Raw genomic sequence first — 15,911 nt, 5'->3', positions numbered from 1 at the left:
GCTCGTGAAGCAATCCAAAACCCAGACCTTAGATGGCATCGTCTATACCACGTCCATATAATCAAACTTTGCAAATGGGATGATAATATCTTCTTTCTCTTTCTGTTTATTCAGGGAGAGATGCTGAAGTTGAATCCCACCTCTCTTGAGTTCAAGGAGCTCTGGTTTTGTTCTTGTGGTGGCAATTACCTCAATCACAGCAAGTCACCTCACTGCAGATACCCAAATAGAATGAATGAACTTAAAAACTAAAATGATCAAACCGAGGAGGTAAACTGAATAATGGCATTACAAAGTAGTGGTTCACATCTTCTAAAGTTGCTTAACCTGTCTCTATTTCCAAACTAATCAGAAAACGCAAAAATGAACATACTAAGATGGCTTGACAAGATGGACAGATAGTTAAAATATGTGAAATTTTCACCCGGTCCAGGAAAAGACCTTATGACACAACTTTAGCTTCTGTCCTAAGCTAGGATCCTAAATCCTAGGGATTCCAGGGAATTATATTTAAATGGTCTGATTTTCTGGAGTACCGCAAGCCCCACAAATCTGACATAGGTCAAATCCAGGGGAAATTTTTATATCTTTAGATGCTTAAAATAATAATATAGGATAGTAAATTCAGATGGTTAAGGTATGAGTATTTTGGCTATGACTTATTTTCCGGGAAGGGTAAAGCATTTTTCCTATGCATCACTTTCTGAGTACACATACCTAGATCTTAGGGTCAGCTTCCTTTATTCATCTGATCTTGCTATTGTGAGGCATAACCTGCTATCACAAGACACGTTACAGTTTAGAATGCCGCACTGCACAAGGTAAGCATGCAACTTCTGACACTCATGAAGCCAGATTATTTGCCCACATATCATAAGAAATAACCCAATCGGGTTTCTGATACAAGGATCATAAGGATAATACATCTTAAGAATATTACTATTACTCAAAATCAGAACATAAGCCTTTAAGAAAAACAACAAGCCAAACAACAAAACTCAATAAATGAATGGAAAAAGGAGCCTGATGAAGTGAAACAAAAAACCACTGAGAGAAACATATACCAAGCACCAGAATTTTGGTTATGGAACAATGAGAAGATTTGAACCAACACTGTGAAGAAAGAAATATAGAAGTTGAAGAGGGAAATATTATCAAAGGTGAGGAAAGAAAGTGTTTAAGACTAAACTAATCAAACAGCATACCTATCATTGTATGCTTCAGAAATTTATTTTATTGGAGCTTATTAACTACTGCAGGGAAAAATGTCCCTTACAACTAACTGAAAAAAAAGTACCTAAAAGAGTATTACAGTTTCATTGAAGACTACTGGGCTTTTACCATTGATTTCAAAAAGATGAAGGTCAAGTGCTTATTTCAATATACTTATACAGATGTTCTTTTTCACTAGGAAAAGTCAATCGTCTTGATGGTTAAAGTGGATATCAAACGCCATCGACCACAACTGTTCACAAGGACAGAGTTTTCCTTAATTTTGCAACACCACCAAGACTGCTTACCCTATGCCTGAACTGAATGTCCTAAATTAATTCTTATTGTCTAGAAAATGATACAATTTGGGGGTACTACCATGACGTATCGCTGGAATGTCCGGTAATAGGGGTCATATTAACACCACATTTTTTTCATAAACATTATTGATATTATTAGCAGTTACAGGTATAACTATGGATATAAATAGAGATAAATAGAGATTTTCGTCCAGACCAGAAGAAAATCTGTTAGGAGCTCACACCTCCATCGCATTTAATAAAATAATTACAGTCTCACTAGAAAGTAAGCTTTGTAACAGCCTTGTAACTAGTTAAAGAAACAAAAGCACGTTTCTGGCTTTAGCTCAGTGTTTACTTTACACAAATGCCTTTGCTTCACTGTGCCATTATCCACCAGTAGTGTAAGCCATTACTGGAACAAAAGCTCTCATTCCACTAATGTTATTGCTTAAAGAACATATTAAGATGCTGGTGTTTTCATATGGGACATATCCATACATCTTCCACAAGTAATTACATTACCAGTAATCCTTTTAAAAGGGGGTCTTTGCTCAGTTGCTTTGCCAATAGCTCTAAGCTTGGTTATATGACAATCCCACTTACTCATAGTGTATGAATTGATAACAGATGAACCAGCTAATATGCTGCTGCTCTCCGATCAGTGACAAATTGTAGAACTGAGACCCATCAAAAGAAAAAACCTCTCTTTACAAAGCCCCAAATAGTTTGAAAATACTGAAAATAGTAGAGAGCGCAAAGAATTACTGACCCTGAAAATAGCACGCGTTCCTTTACACATTTTGCAAAGAATGATAATTACCTGGAAATATAACCACTAACTTTTTAAAGAGCTCCAGCATTCATGATGATATAAAAAAGCAGCCTCTAGCTATAGTACAAGCATCTCTTTCATGAAGGCTAAAAGCAGTGATATGAAGATATGGAGTACAGGCCATATCATGCAATACTCTAATTTGAAGATCTAATAATGCCAGCGCATTCAGGCTAAGAAGTTTTGCTAGATACTCAAACACTGTCTGAACTAATTCTGAAGACTGCTTCCCATATCATGAATGATGTCAAATCTATTAATGAATAAAAACTGTTAACCTGAGTACTAACACTGCACTTTTCTACGACAGAGTCTACCCCTTGCTCCTGAGATGGTGATTAAAAGTAGCAACTGTCACTGTCTCCGTCAGTCAGTGGATACACAGACGAAGCAGGAGGCAGTGTGGAGAAGTGTTTTTGGACCATCAAGCAGCAGTACACAGAAAGGCTGTGAATAAATTAAACCAAAAATATAAGCCTCAGGCTGATGTGTTTGAACTTCACTGCAAACATTCTTCATACATATTTAATTGCTCCATTGAGACTGTGACTGTTCTGGAGATGTTCCAGGCATTATTTCCATTCCATTAGTACGCTTGCAGTATGTGTACTCCTTAACCCAAAATGATTGATTCCATAAATGTCTTACCACTTACTGACCTGAACACTAATTGAGGTTGCGTATAGATTAAAAGAGAGTGTATGCTTCTTGAAACCACCCAAAATACAATGTAGTCACTGAAATATCTTGTGGCACAAGAAGAAAGTGGTACTTCCAACTAAAGACACCGAACTACTGCTTCACAGAAACGTTTCAGGTAGGAAGGAAGAGATGGAAATTATACAACAGGTTGAGAAACTCTGCTAAATGCTTTAAACAGAAGTTTAATTCTAAGTACAAAGCCCTACCTTTCTGAAACATAACACAATCTTTCTTTGAAATATTATTATCACACACCAGATGCTTTTGTCTGTGCTTGCATCTTGCAAATTAATTTGCTTTGAGAGAAAGTATAGATTTTTTTACATTCCATAAAAATAAAACTAAAGAAGTTCAGATAATTTTATCAATTCAACTGCACACAAGGGGAAAAGCTAAATGTTTTTAAGGTATTTATTCAAACCAAGATAATGTTGTAAAGTGTAAATTATTCTACTACGAACCAAAACTTTTCCTATTCAAGTTATTAAAGACAAGTGTGATTTGCGGCAGCTCAAACCTTAAGTAAGCCACCCTGAGGAAACAATCCTAAAGATGTCCATAAGCACCGCTGGCTTCTGGGTTAACCTGAAAACTATGGACAGTCCTAAACCCTTAATACTTAAGGGATTAAGATGAAAATCATCTGTATCACAGTTTGAATGAAAAAGGGCTATATTCATAATACGCTTCCTCATAACAGAGGTATGTTCATGCAGCTTGGTCAAGCTTATATCAGACATTGGAAGAACCCCTGGGAAACACTTAAATTCATGTTATCTGTTATTTATAAAGTTTAGAATCATGAGTATGTTAGACTTCATGTGACAGAATACTACAGAGAAGCTTAGACAGGAAATCTGAGCCTGCCTTTGAGCGAAGTTTCATCCTGAGAACTAACACACTCAAAGTGACATTGCCATTGCACGTGCTGTCTTCCTCTAGATTCTCCGTATGAAATTTATTGAACTGAAAGATGATTGTTTCCCACCTAAATTCCAACTCTTTTAACTCAATATATCATTTAAAAGTCAAATAAGATATTTCCAGCTTGTTTACTGTCATTGAAAACACGCCTCACTCTATTTCTTTGCCCATGAATTATGCTTCCTGCGCTATGCCAATGGGCCTTGAATATTCAATAAATGAGGTCAGGTCAAAGCATGTAAATAACTGGAAGCTGAGCATGTGTCAAGGGCTTTTTTTTTACTGACACGCTACTTTTGTGAGCAGCAAATATGCATTTGTAGATGAGAGATTTAGCACATCTCTGTGCCATGTTGTTTTTTTTTTTAAAGTAGTTATTTCAGACAGTAACCTCCCCGGAGCAGAGTTTTCACTTGCATTTGGGCTGCACATTACCAGCACAATGGAGGGCCCAAATGAGTGCATTTTTAATAGCTGTTTGTTTTGAAATAATGGCCATGGGTGGCTGTTTAAAGGAAATTAATTTACTAAAAGTTTTAAAATTATTATCTGTTTCAGTTTACAGTAGAGACACCTTAGGGCACGTCATTATTCAAAGTTCCAACAATTATGTGTAAATTCACATAAAAATTAAAACCATCCCATCTAAATGAAACATAACTAACCAACCAGAACAAGAAAGAAAAGAAAAACAGAAAAATATCCTGTGCGTTTTACACGTCATGCAGTTCCCCAACGTATGAAAAAGCAGAAAGGCCCAGGAGCTTGCACTGGAGGTAACACAGTCGCACAATCTCAAAGAGAACATTTGTTCAGCCCTGGGAGAAAACTGTATGTAGTATCATTAAACAAGAAATACCTCCTCCTTTTTATTTTCAGCATATCTTTGAATAAACTACAACTGCCATAGCAAGTCATGAAACTGAAATGAAAACCTCCTCCATTTTAATGTAATATTTTGACAATTTCTTGGCCTTTGTCCTCCCTTACCTTCCCAACTGTAAGAAATTTACTTAATGAACTTAAATTCAAATTACTCTACAGCAGAACTAGTGGATTCTGGTAGGGTGTGTAAAAAAGAAACGGGGAGCAGCGAACTAGAGTATGAGGAACAAAGCTTCCAAAAATATGGGCCTTTCTCAAGGCTGAATAGATTTTTTTTCCAACTCTTGTCACTGGCTTTGCCTTACCTCTTCAGCTGTCACAGACAAGAAGGGCTGATGCCCCTTCCTTTGAAATCCAGAAAGATTTACTCTTTGTCTGCATGAGGAGCAGCACTGTGCTCACCAATGTACCACCACAATCAGTAATACAAAGCAAACAACAGTAAACTGCAGTCAAGGTGTTTTTTCTTCAAGGAAAAGATCATTCATTTCAGTAGGCAAAGAATCTGAAATGACGGAAAACGTTTGGTTCTGTATTAATAGCATCTCTGGTTACACACTGTTTACTGAAGCTTTTGCCTTTGATTAGTCAGTATGACAAATTCATTATGTTCATCATGATAACTTCCTGCTAGACAAAGTACCTCAAATACGCATGGTCTGAAATTTAACTGGTATCTGTTATTGTAGGGACTTAAATGCTAACATGATTTTTTTGTTTTTTAAAAAAAAAATCCAGAAAATATGCTAATGTATCGAAACATACATTATGAAACCAAGAGCCCTGCAGGGCATCTTTTGTTAAAAACGTTTCCTGTGATTTTATTGACAATTTAATCTACCCTTTGTTTTAGATGGTGTTTTTTCTACTGTCACGGATAGACAACATGCAATTATTTGAAATAAAAATATAGCCACAATATTCTCATTATGTTATCCAGCCTAAAAAAGATATTTTAAAGTTGAATGTCTGGATTAAGATAGCTGTCAGCAAATTCTTTTCATTTTACAACCCTACTGATTTTTTTAAAGTAGAAAAGCAATTAAGAAAAAAAAGAAATGCTCCTTACATCAAAATGGAAGTTTTATATAAGGACTAATTAGTCATACGTACATTCATATTTATAGTTCTGTTAAGCACATCCTGAGACATTAGTTTTAATTAAGTTCTTTTCATTTTTATTGAAATGGCTCTATTCTGATAGTGGCCGTGGGGTGTAAGAATCTGAAGGGGACACAATGTGATAGGGAGTGAAGTCTGGCAGCATTTAAATAATAATTTCCTGCTCCACCTTTAAGTCCAGTCTTCGCAAAAGACAGAGTCTCATCTGTTTCTGTTAGCCCTAAATAACTGAATTTGGATGTAATAAGCTATTTTTTTTTCCTTCTTTTAAAGCATCACCGGTTAGAAAGTAACTCAGCACCAGTACAGCCACATTCTGGTCCCAGGCAGTACTCTGGATCTCAAGCTGTGATTTCACTGGAACCATCATTGCTCTGTTGCTGTTTGTTTGCCTGTTTGCACCAGCAGAATGGGTTGACATGGTGGAGAGTTTTGCTAAATTCTATTTGCGAAATTCTGTTGCTGCCCAAGACACAGCAGAAGTCATGCCATCAAGGACTATCAGGAAATCAAGAGGAATAAAACTTTAATCAAACGCTCGATGGATGACAGCTGCTGTATCCTCCTGAAACCAGCGGAAGACTAATAATCTCATCCAAAGTGTTCCCAGGGAGAGCGTTCTCAGTCCCCACTGTTAAACAATCCCGTTAACATCACCAGAACAGTTTCACTGTGTTAGTGCTTCCAGTTACACAGGAAATCCACAGGCCCTAAAACCAGAGAGTTTCCAAACTGTTTTTCACTGGGCACAAATCAGTTTCAGAAGAGCTTCTTCACGTGGATCTGAAAACCAAAGAACACTTGATATGATCAGCGTTTCTTGCAGTCTTTGCCATGATAAAAAAAGTTTGCAGTTTTGTGTCTTCCTATGAGCTTTCCAGTCCAGAATGTGTAAATACTCAATATTTACGGGAAGTATGGGAATATGAGAAGGATGATGAGTCAGGTGTTCAGCTAAGTACATTCAGCAAATTCTAAGGGGAAAATTTAAACATGCCATTACGGAGAAATACAATTTTTAAAAAGTACTCCAGCATTCCAGGAAAGGAAATAATTTAATTGCTTTAATCATCACATTTCTTTTACAAAACTGAATTGATTTTTGGAATCCAGCCATGACAAAGTCTATGAACTCTGGCTGTGAGCACGAGCAGCTGAAGCACTCATTTTCTGCTCTCCATTGAACTCTCTGGGCTTTCAGAGTGCACATCTTGCACAAAACCACTGGCTGAGGCTGCATCTCCTCCATGCAGCACATCTTTGTGCAATGGATTCTTTAAAGCTTCCCCAAAGTGACTCGAGTTCGAGTCGAACTGACCATGCTTTGGGCTATGATTTTGCCAGGCCTCTGCACACTGAAGAAGGATGCAAGACAGTGAATTTTTACCTTGATAATCTGAAATGTATCCTTCTGCTGTATGAATAAAAGTCCACAGTCTGCATGCTGATCTAATTGCAATACTTGCTGTCACAATTAGTCTATTATATATTGTTATAATTTAACTAACTTCCAGCATTTTTTTCTGCCTACGTGATCCCATAACGCATATTACCTGACGGCTATACTCATCCTACTTCTAGAGTGGACCTAGAATGAGGCCTAGGCTAGCTGTAAATGCTAAAGATAGAAGAAGATGGTTTTGCTAATAACAAATGGATTTATACTGTGGAAGAGGAAGGAAGGGAAAGCACTTAAGCAGAAAGAGGGCACTGACAGAACAAGCAACGGCATCAGTGATTCTGCTCTTCTCCTGGAGAAGCTTCCACGGGGCCTGAGTGGCAGCAGAGGCGTCTCCTGCTCAGCAAGAACTTCGTGGAAAGCAGAGAGAAGGTGCTAAAAGAGAACTTGCTGCAACATCCCTTCTACACTGGCCCTGTGCCTGAACCGAGGACTGCAGCTGCCTATTTCAAAGAAAAGAACTTTTGAAACCTGCTAAGGAACATTTTAGTCTAAGAATTAGAGCTTTTCAGTTTTTGGCACAGAATGTGATTTTGTGAAAGTATTTTCATTTGGAAGTACCGTTATTACTGAAACATTGCAGACACTGCACTTTAAGAAGTTTTATGAAAGCTCCACATTGGATAAAATATTTTTAGTAATTGTTCGTGATATACCTCTCTCTCACTAACAGGGATAGAATAAAACCTACTTTTTAAAAGAGGTGAAGATGGGTTGCCATATCCATCCAATTACGAGGGCTATACTTAGGGATCTAGCAATTATATAGGAATAAAAACAGCCTTTTATTCTAACAGGCTATCAGCTACTGAATTGCAAGTAGCTACGGAATATAACTCAAAAAGCTTAAACAGGCTGAGGAACTGGAAAGATATGCTATAAAATACGTATGTACTACAGCAGTTCAAAGAATTTAAAGCCAAATCAAAGGTGAAACTCAAGTCTATGGGCCCAATCCAAAACCCCACTGTAGCTAACGGATGATCCTTTTCTCTCTTCAGTGTAACTACCTTTCAGCCAGATTGCTCTACGAATCTTTTTTTACACCCCAGGACATGAAACACTTCCACACCAGAACTTACCAGGGGAACGGTGTTTGTGCAGGGGTGTTAGGAGCTCCCTCCCTCCCCTCTGTCGCTGTCCCGACTGCGTGGTTGTGTGCGTGGACGTGGATGCGCGTGCCTGTGTCCTACTTCGTCGGAGAGGAAAGCTGCCACGCTACACTCCCTCTCCCTCTCTGCCAACCCTTCTCTTATTCATGCAAATACAAGTAAGAAACAACATATGTCTTTGTTTGATCTGTAGGAGTCTCCATCAGAAAAAAAGAAATAGGATGAGACCACTTGATGTAACTCAAACGAGACAAATAACAAACCTTCATGCTAAAGTGATCTCACAATTATAGTAATTTTTTTAAAAAATCTGAGATTCAGAGTTCCCTCACCTTGATTTTGTCTCCCTCGAATGCTTTTCCTTCTGAGAAGAAAAGTGAGATGAGGAATGATTTGTCTCACTATTCTTCCTATCGCAAATAGAGTCGGGGAGAATGCACGATACAGCCTTTCCGAATACAGGCTGGCATAGGCAAGATACAAATTTCTTCCTTGATAGGTGAGACAGATGGGAGACTTTCACACGCGCTCCCTCACATATGGATACGTTCTCTCTCCTCATGTATAAGTAATATCATGCAAAGCATCTACCTCTAATGCAGTGCATTACTAGTCCACGAGTAACACGCTCCATGTGGCCACACACCGGCGGACTGACTGCATTTCCCAAGATGCTTCTATCTCCTTGGCTTTTCCTAGAAAAACCAGGGAAAGGTTGAGACAGGCTGTGACGTTAGAGCCACGAATGCTGTCTTGAAAGCCAACCACTCCACAGCTGGCTTAGAGCCCCAGGTTTGCCTTGTCCTTTCCCTCTTCCTTCTTCACACACCGGCAGCGTTTTGGGTTATTGGTGTGTTGGAGGAGGGAGGAAGGGAAGAAGGAAAAGGATGGACGTGTTCTGCCAGGGACTGGAGGGATTGCTTGTACTGGAAGTCAGTGGGGAGGCAGGAGCACCTTAGAGGAGGGCTGAGAAACACTTCCAGCTGAAAACAGTGCTTACTGGGGAGGGCAGATTGATGGGAGAACCCTGAATTACTGACACTGTGGTCTTCATGCACCGAGGAGAGGGGGGAAGGCATCAGAGAATGAGTGCCAAAAAGGGGTCTGACTCGTGTGGTTGTTAAGCTTCAACCATTCTGGTGAGTCTTGACCACTGTTATTTTTCCGTACTAGATACTGTAAAAGCGCTCAGCTGTCAAAATGGAAGAGTATTCCTTAGGACATGGACCAGAGGGTTTGTACAGGATCAAACATAGGATTGAACAAAAACCTTTTGTGTGAATATTTTAGATAATACAATATTTTCATATATATATATATACAGTATTTTCAAATATAGTATAGGAAGGTTAAATGAAAACTAAAAATAGGCAGAAACCTTAAACAACTACCATTTGTATGAAAGAAAGTCCAGTGGTGTGGATTACGATGAGTTATTTTCAACATTTTTTCATGTTAACCAATTGTAATCTTACAGCGTAGTTTGCCATTAATACCCAGCACAGAAATTAAATAAATGCTATCAAAAACATTTTAGTCATCTCTTGACAAATGGTAATCATACTTCTCGACTGCCAGCCTAAATGTGACAATTACTATTCATGGGCAGTTTTATCCTCTCAGAATATATTTAACAATGTCTGCCCAGATTAGTAGCCAGATTACTCAATATAAATCCTCTATGGAGGACCTTAGCGAATATTTTGTATTGAGACAAAAAGGAAATATTAAAGGAATTTATTTATTGTCTTGCTTATCCAAATCAAAGTTATTCACTTTGGTTATAGCATAAGAATAAAAGATTTACTGGGAGCAATAATCTTGTCAAATATTTTTATGTTCTTTTATACTATTTACCAGGAAATCTGCCTCACCTTCTACATGATTCCAGGTTTCCTTTCAGTAGTCAGTATCTTACCACAAGATAAATTACTTAAATATGAAAGAATGAACAGATGATCTTAAACCCCTCCAAAATAGGGAGAGAATAATGTATGTGTATCTATATGCATGTATATTAGTAGATATAATTATTTTGTTGTTTCATGCAGTTGTATTTGTGGGACTGCATCACAAAAACCTTTACTCAAACTTAATGAAAGGTTTGTTTTGTTTGGGTTAGTACATAATTTAGCTTGACAAAGCTATAATGTCTAATTAGTTTTTCTCAGTGCAGCCTATAATGAAAAGAATGGATGTTTTAAGAAGCTGTCTTTTGAAACAAATGTATGAACTACATTCATATATGTGAAAAGAACATTGTCCAGTGTGCATTCATCATCTTGACTATGGAAGCACAGAATATGGAGATATAACTTATCAAAACAAACACTCAAACAGGTCCATACTAGAAAATCTCTTAAAGAAACTATGCTTTATTCCTGTGTGGGAGACGTGGCTATCTATCTTATAAGGAAGCTTCCTCTACTTCCAGGGTACAATGTATTGTCCAATTAAGAATCCTACACGAACCCACGTTTAACACAATCCTCTGTAAACATAACATATGTACATGAATTAGTACACTGTAGCAATTCTGAACAATTAATTTGAATAAAAGCTTTTAAACCTATATTACTAACTTGCTGAATCAAAGTACTCTGATTACTAACATGCATTTCTAAGCATGTGTAATATTATTTTTTTATTAAAGAAAGCTAGAGAGATCTTATGGAAATACATACTAAAAGAAGATTATTTAGTTTGCAAAGTCAAACACAGCAAACATAGGGAATCACAAATTTACAATTCTCCATATTACTTTATTTCTTCTCCATGTTGGGCTGTGCTTTGTGTTATTTCAGACAAGACTCCTATGCCAAAGACACATTATTGCACCAATCAAGACAGATCATTGTGTACACGTAAAATGAATGTCTAGCCAGGGACACCACGGAAATGGATTCCAGTCTGCTACTTGCATATTCAAACGTTCAGCTCGTATATATTATTCTGTCACCCTGCCTGCAATCAATATTCAGCTGCACAATCCACTGTTGTTTCTACACTCCCCTATTTTGATAAGCCACCTTTGAATATCAATTTTCTCTTCCCTGGTTACACAGATCTCAGTAGCTCTTTTCCTCACTTCCAGTAAACTCGTTTCTTTTTGTTGGTGTTCTCTTTTTCCCTATAGCTAAAAGTTCACATGAAGAACTCTTTCCGTCTTGCTCATTATATCCCCCCATCATCCTCTGTTAGGGAAGTTTTGAGGACAATTAATATTGGAACGGTTTGTCAAGAGACAGTATTTGGGTCTTGCCTCCATTAACCAAACTGCACACAGCCCAGAGACGTTCTGGTGATTTTATTCTAATTACTATGCTTGATTCTTCACAGGATATTGTGGGCCACTGCGGAAGACGACGGAGCACGTACCGTGGCATTATCACGTTAAAGTGCGCTGCCTTTAATGCCACCACCGGTACGCACCGCTCGTGAGAGCTGGCTCCTGTGCAGATCTGTAAGCACAGAATGCTCTCAGCAAACCTTGGTGTACCATCTGGAAAGCTCAGTATTGCACAGGTTTGTTCCCTTGGAAAAATACCGTAAATACTATAAAACCAGACACTCCATAACTATTTACTAAATTAGCTTTAAGTAATTTTTCATGAACTCTCTTAACATCATTCCCTTCCATTTGTAGTTCATTTTTAATGTATTTATTTGTCTGTCCTCTGTCTTAACAAGTCGTTTCCTTATAAAAAGAGACCTTTAGTGTAGGTTGGACTTATTTCGTGTTCCAGGGGAATAAAAAATTATTTGCAAAATAATCAGCCTCCTCACATTGTACTTCTCTCTCTGCTTCCTCTAATATCCAACATTAAAAATAACTACCATTCTGCATTGTCCTATTTATTTAACTTATCACTAGGTACTGCTACTGCCTTGTCATCAGTCTTGTCCAAGATCTTTATTTGGCTTAATTTAACAACCTTTTTTTCTTGTCGCTTCTTTCAAACACCAGTCCTCTCCTGTCCTATGTAATTTGTTTCTCCTACACCAGCCAAATCATCAACATATCTAAAAAATATCAATCAGCCTATTTCAGTTCATGCTAGTAACTTCGCAATAGTGATGGAAACCACAGAGCACCTGCAGACAGTTGTTTCTCTACCGCGACCTCACCGGTCTGCCAGGTGGTGCAGATGTTTAACCCCCTGTGGGTATCCGTCTTTCGTAACCCACAAACACGTCTGCACCATCCCGGTAATTTCACCAGGGTTCCAGATACTTCATTGCTTTCTAGAAGCCATCTTGACAATACACTTTCTTAAATCTGGAAGAAAATGTGCTTGCATTTGCATTGTATCACTATGCAATGTAACACAGACCGTAACAGCGTTACACAAAGGTGCCTCTGGATGGTGGAATTAGCCATGAGCAGAGCTGGAAATGACCAAAATGGAGACTTTTGTTTTTTTTTAAAGAAAACAACCCTTCACTGTAAAAAAAGTAGAAGGCACTTCAATGAACTCTTTAATGATGGGCTAGACAAAGGCAAATAGCAAATGGACATTTTTGAGCTAGCCGAGTTGTTTGTGGAAGAATTATATCGTGAAGACATTCAAAAGGCAGCCAGAATCCTCAGGAGCAACCAACAACCAGTTGCTGACAACGTTTCCAGGGAATGATTTAAAGCAGGAGATGATAAGCTAAATCAAAACCTTTGCTAATTAGTTGCATTGGAGAGCTGAAAACATTTCCAAATGAGAAACACAAAGCAGTCACATGATCAGCTGTTACGAACAAGGGATGGTGCCTTCATCCCCATGACAATCCATCCGTCTTTGGTACGTTCATAGCCACTTTCTAATTTTACCAAGTAAACTTGAAAATAAAAATGACGTTAACAGAAAACCAAGTCCAGTGTGTATCTAAAATTTTCATTTCATCAACCACTTTAACCTGTGCATCACATATCTATATTTGGAATAATTAAAATACAGTGCACTGTATTACACTATCTCTGCTAAACAGGTGTGCCGCTCGGAAGTGTCCTGAATAAACAGACTTTGGCATACCAGTATCTGTGTAGGACATACTACTGAGGATGCTTCATTTAGGACATTTCAGAAATGAGGCTGCTCACATCACACTGCTTAAGCAAGAATAAATGAAATACAAATACACCACATTATCATGCATAACATTATCAATACTTTAACTCTCCCCGCTATTTTTCCTAGTTAATAGGGGAAAAAAGTCTACTTTTACTGGCATCTAACATGCACTATCCAAATAATGTCTCTACAGAATGTAGACTGCTGCCCAGGGCTCTTTTATTTCACTGCTTAAAGCTAAAAGTAAAAGCATTTATGTCACCCTTTAGGTTTTTGAAATCCCCGTTAAGCATACTCTTTAGTATGAGAATCATGCATGAAAAGAACCATCATTTTTAACTTTATCTCCATTTTAAACTTTTGGTAGGATTTGTTAATGTGAGTATTATTGGAAAGAAAATACAGATTTATAACATTTCAGGCTGCAAGAAGTCAAAACATCTCTCACAACAATATTTAACAATATTTGATAGTGTTTTATTGTTCTCCCTGTCTGGCATGTAAATTTGAAATCTCCCTGTTATGTCACCTTGCTTTTAACCCTTTTTTTTCCATTTTTCCAGTCTTTTTGTGTAATTAAGTTTTTTCTTGACTCTTAACTAATCTCCTTTCCAGTCTTTCAGACAAGGCTATTCTTCAGACAAGGGTAAAAAAATCAATGCTGTTCTAGACTGAGCTTTTCGCTGACTTAGCCAAATGACACTAATCACTGCTAGCCCACTTGCTACCTATCTGAGCATTTTTTTATTCATCTGCTTTACCTTTTTGCCCACCCTGGCACGCTGAGGCAGAATCTTCCTCTGCACGTCCCGCAATGATGACAAGGAGCTCTTTGAGCCCCCCCCCTCATCTCCTCTATAACTCAACCTTTTCCATTGCGTTATTTTTTTTTGACCTAGCTTTCTAAGATCCCTCTTCCATGCTAGCATTTGTCAAATTATTAACTTCATCTTTAAATTCTGTCACGTCATTAATATATATGATGTATACAAATAATGAATACTACTTCTAACATTAACTAATAGGATTCCCCTGTGTTAACAATGTAGCAGAAAATTATTATTTTATTTATACCTTTCATTGCACGTTTCTGAGATGATTTCTAAATGTTCAGCACACTCCATGGAGCGTACTAGTTTTCTTAATTGCCTTCAGTAAAGAACTTTGTCAAAAGCCTTTTGAAAGTCCAAATAAATTAGATCAAGCATTTCTTCCTCATCCATTATTTTGATGACATGTTCAAAGAGTTCTAACAGATCAGAGGTTTTCTTTCAGCAAAGCTGCCCTGGCTTCTTTCAGCAAAATTTAATCTAGAGTTTTGCTTGTAATTCTATTACTGATGATGTATTCAATCCATTTAGCTAATACTCACACTTTACAGGCCGGTAGGATTATTCTAGTTTGTTGAAAAAAAGCCACAAAGCCAAAACAATAGCCAAATTTTAACACTCAGTTTTTCAACAGGCAATTAAGTGCTAGTAAAATTTGCATCAGCTCAGCCCCTTCAGTTCTTTATAAACCTTGTTTGTAGCCAGTCAGCCATCTGATTCTGCTTTCTGTTTAGTCTTTAAATGTCTCTTATTATTTGCTTTAATTGCCTCAATGTAATATAATATCTCATTTTTACTACTTTATAAGTATAGATATTTCATTGCATTTTCTGTAGCAGAATCCATGTAAATAAATCTTTCAACTTCTCTGTAACAATTCCTTCTAAATCTATGCTTTAAAAACCAGCAGGTCTGCTGATATTTTCATGAGGTTTTCTGCTTCTGATGCAGCTGAAAAAAATCTTTGCAGTTTCTTTAATCTTCAGCTATAAGGTCTTCACACCGTCTCTTAGACTATACATTTTCCATCTTCCATTTTTCCTTCCACAATTTGTTTTCTGTTTTAACAGCTACAATTTACCTGCAAGAGGCTACATTTGGAGTCAGTTAAATGCTTACCTCTCACAATTCTTCCCGTGGATTTTAAAATATTTTTCTTAATAATCAGAGGCTGAGTCACCATTTGAAATCCCATTCATGTCTCAATTCAAAGCATTGCTATAATTAATTTCAAGGTCACAAAAGGACACTCACATATCTGCTTACCTTAATTTCAAGGACTGACAATGGGACATCTAAATATTATCACATGCAGCAAAAATTTTGCAACTCAGATATAAACAGTGTCAAAAATATAATAAAAGAAACAGTATAAATCAATTCTTAAATCATATTTTTACACCAACTATTTTGCTTAGGAATTGTTCCCTCATGTACAGCTTTCGTAATGTTTCATTTTTTGCTAGAC

The 15,911-nt window shown here is 37.4% G+C and overlaps 1 protein-coding gene across 4 annotated transcripts in view; it reads right to left on the bottom strand.

The window, feature by feature from the left end:
• Window positions 1-15,911, bottom strand: part of TMEM117 (transmembrane protein 117) — a 236,162-nt gene that overhangs the window by 61,537 nt on the left and 158,714 nt on the right. The gene's annotated exons all lie outside the window — the stretch shown is intronic.

The sequence above is a fragment of the Accipiter gentilis genome, chromosome 11 (genome assembly GCF_929443795.1).
Source record: "Accipiter gentilis chromosome 11, bAccGen1.1, whole genome shotgun sequence".
Classification (NCBI taxonomy): domain Eukaryota; kingdom Metazoa; phylum Chordata; class Aves; order Accipitriformes; family Accipitridae; genus Astur; species Astur gentilis.
The sequence above is the reverse complement of the archived record's forward strand: the minus strand, read 5'-3'. Positions and strand labels throughout refer to the sequence as shown.